The sequence below is a fragment of the Diadema antillarum genome, unplaced genomic scaffold (genome assembly GCF_040938485.1).
Source record: "Diadema antillarum isolate AM-2024a unplaced genomic scaffold, OU_Dant_1.0 scf00000071, whole genome shotgun sequence".
Lineage (NCBI taxonomy): Eukaryota > Metazoa > Echinodermata > Echinoidea > Diadematoida > Diadematidae > Diadema > Diadema antillarum.
Genome location: NW_027270960.1, coordinates 1,192,501 through 1,196,780, shown reverse-complemented (window position 1 = coordinate 1,196,780; position 4,280 = coordinate 1,192,501).

Sequence of the window (4,280 nt, the reverse complement as noted above, 5' to 3'; positions counted from 1 at the left end):
AAAAATATGAACTCGAAAAAGTGTTTGCTTTCTTTTTTCTTTTTTTTTTTTCTTTTTTTACTTGTTGATTCACAGGAAGGATTGGGAACATTGTTCTTCCTCTTCAGGGGCGGATCCAGGAATTTCGTAAAGAGGGGGCGCGTTTACAAAATTAAAGAAGGGGGCGCACGCACCCCTCCCCCATTTTTCTTTTTATTTCTTTTGTTTCAACAAAAAATAAAGGGGGGGGGGGCGTACGCCGGTTGCGGTCCTCCCTGGATCCGCCCTGCTCTTTATATATATTTAGGTGCCTCGATGATTGCAACACATATGATAATCAGTTCAGGTAAGTAGGCCTACAGTCAAATCATAGAGACGAAAAGAGCGACATTTAAAGGGGAATGGAACCCAATCATACATGTGGGTTGAGTGAATGCCGCAATATTAGTAGAACATTTTAGTGAAGGTTTGAGGAAATTTTGACAATCAATTCAAAAGTTAATTCTTTTTTAAGTTTTGGTGACGAGGTCACGTGATCAGGAGACTTCTACAGATCATGACGTCTATGGATACAAGAAAAATATAAAGAAAATTTCACAAAATATCATTTCATATGAAAAGTACACATTCCATTGACTTGTTGCTTCTGAAAGAGGTAAGTCTAGTGTCTTTCATTATGCTAGAAAAGGGAAAACTTTGAAATTTTATATTTTCTTTGTAACATTGTTTTCCGTACTAATGTGATGATGCTCTCTAATAGTCTTCTTATCCAGCAGTCTCGTCACCAAAATTTCAAAAATTCATAACTTTTGAACGGATTGTCCGATTTTCCTCAAATCTTCACTGATGTATTCTACTAAACAATAAGACTAAGGCGGTACTGGTGACTATAGCCTATCAAGTACCTCCTGGCTCCTTGCTAAGACTCACTGGGATTCGAACCCGGGCCCCAGCCCCAGCCATTCGACTAAAAGACAGATACACTAACCCCATGCACTGAGCTAACTCGCAGCCATGTCATTGGATGTGATATCGTAATTGGATAGACCATTCTCCACATTCATACAGGCAGAAGTGATATCCAAAATATTAACAAATTTCAACGTACCTTTTCGTTCGCCATTTCGGGGTTTCAAGCTTCATAATAGAGAGTGGGTTGTTCCTTTATCTATATCCGGAAAGCAAGGAAGAAACATTGACAATAACTTTAATCTGACGATACAATTTATTGTGGGAACATTATCACAAGTAGCACTGCAGTGACTTTATGCATTATTTACATCTACACACTGCACGCTTTGATGGAATATGTATGAAGTTTTACCACAAATAATTTTGTTTATTACTTTACTCTTAACACAGTTCTAAGATAATGTGAATCGTTATTATGTTTTGGGGAAACTCGACATACAAGACATAGGTACGTTGCTCCATCGGATGACGGAAAAGGTCTCATAGGCCTAAGAAAAATCGACGACCAAACTTACCTAAAAGAAAAGAAAAGTCCCTGAAAAGCCTGTAAGTTGACGTTGAGTGTATGGATCTATGTTTTGGTAGAGAGCATCCTTCTTAAGCCTTTATCCAGTCTAGAACTTTGTTATGAGTCGGATCTGAACCCGTTGCCTGGTGTCTGTACGCGCTGTTTCGTCAAACATATCATCAAAGAACACAATCTCAGATCACATTCAAGAAAATGATATTAATGATTGCAGCGTTCCATCTGGAGTCACACGAATCAAATGCTATGACTGAGTAGGAGTGCAATGTCGCACCATGGACAAATGGAGCACGGTGACAATAACGACCTAATATTTGTTGCCTTTCCGGTGTAATTATATACTGGCATCGAGTTTTAGTTGGAGTGGTTTCTCCAGGAAAGATAGTTTTCTTATCAATTAAACCCTTTTTTCACCACAAAGAAATCTTGTGACCATCACAAGGTTCGTTCAAACTGTACGTTTTTTGGTTATACGTTGGTAACAAGGCAACAATAGGTTATGTAACAATGCAATATGCATCCAAGTGATAATTCGCAATTGTTCAACGGAGTTGGCTTGTTGATCGTTACCACGTGAATACGCATATAACGTAGTATCCGGTCCGGAAACATCTCAAGGTTAGGTGTGAACTCACATGGAGTGACATCTGTTCAATCTCCGTGGTTGAACTCAACAGGTCACCACATTTATTTACTGAGACTTGAGAGCCAAAACAATCATAACTTGCAAAAAAAAAATCATAACAAAATCATAATTTTGTTGTAAATTTGTAATCTTGAACTTGAAATTACTCATAAAGGTAACTTTAATAAGTTCGGTGTTCGTGCTATCGCTGGTGTTATATCCCCCCCCCCCCCCCCCCATAAAAAAGAAGTCTTCTTTAAATCTTCTTGACGGTCAGATTCATGCAAGCAATACTGATAAAGATTATCGATCCCCATGCTAACCCAAGTTTTACCTTCACACTACCAGCGCAAAAACGCGAGGAAATTGCACGACGGAAAAAGAAAGTTGTTGCGTTTGGTTCAAGAGAAATATGAAAAGATGCAGCCACGAACAATATCATAATTATATCAGACCGGCCATGCGGTAGAACAACCAGAATGCCAAAAATGGCATGGCATCTTGAAAAATTAACGATCTTGATTTTGCCCCTATAAATTACATCAGTAACTAACTAGGTAACAAAAATGAAGGAGCTCGGGTTCAGAAGACGACATCCAGCATTAGCCTTGGGTATTGCTTCGTAATCTTCAGGTCATCCTGCTAAAGTGATTTCAAGTTCGGGATTATCACTGTTGCTATAGTGTTGAGATAGCACTAACACCAGCACTAGCATTGTGCTCGAAATCACCCAATGTGTAGCTCAAAGATGATTAATCGGAATTGAAGTTCTTCTTGACTTGAACATTACACGTTGGTTGAAACATTAGATTACAAATTGAAAACTGCTACTTCATTTCTTATTCACCACTACAACTAACGCCACTACCACTGCTACTGCTACTGCTACTGCTACCGCGTGACAGTCCTCGTTACCATGGTTGCAATTCTTTCCATCATATTATGCCGACGGTGATTTCACACCAAAGATTTGCCTTCGGTCATCACTATCACTATTATAAAAATGACCGCTTTTCGTCCCCCTCCCCCCACCCTCTCTCTCTCTCTGTTATCCGTACCCTTACTCTGCACTTATTATTATTTGTTGCTCGATTATTTTTTAGTTGTTTAATCATAATAATTCATTCTTTATGAATTATTTCCTTTGCACTTCAATATATAGACCAAGCTGACATTAGCTAGCATTGAATTCAGCTATCAGGATTGCAAGAGAAGGTGAAATAATGGTGGAGATTTTAACTGAAAGTTTCCCACAACCTCTTCAGGTCATCCTGCTAAACACCACTGATTTCACAACTTTGAGTTAAGCGTTAGGCCCTTTTAACCATGCATCTAAGGATTATCCAAGATCTATTAAGTGTGGGGAATGCTCATTGAAAGACGAGATCTTGGCTGCTACTCGTTTATCTCTTCTTCTTTTTTTCTTGCCCTCTCTTTGTAAAGAACTAATGATCACGGGGTTGCCACATGAGTGTATTCCAAAGCTTTGAACTGAAGCATGATGAGGATTAGAGACATGCATGCACGCACAACTGACCAAATAGCTAACTGATTAAATGTATTAACCAGAAAAACGATGAGCAAAATCATGCGCAACGTCAGTTGTAACATACACGCCTGTTCCGGAAAGTTTGACCTTTGTCAAGGGATCTACAGTATACATGTTAACACATGATTTGATACATATATATAAATATATATATATATATATATATATATATATATATATATATATATATATATATAGATAGTGTGTGAAAAGAAGAGTCTATATATATATATATATATCACGTATGTACCAAAATACAATCGGACTTAATGCAACGATAACATTGAAAGTAATCAATCAAAGTTCAATTTGAGGGCATGAAACTACAACTTATTGCCTACATCTTGCAGAAAACCCCATTCGATTTGCTTCAGTGGTGACAGAGAAATCGGGATGTTTGTAAAGCATGTCAGAAGTCCCTTAATTCCCTCCAAGCACATGCCAAGTTTTAAATGGAGGCACATATTTGTGTTCACACCGTACAAATACCAAGCTGTTCATCGTGTTGTCTGACAAAAATCTCTATTGAAAGAGTGACTGCTTGTTTCTTTTCATTTTCGACTAAAAAAGATGAACAAAATATTACATCATAAAGGATACAGATTTCTGACTTTTGCAAACAACAGCAA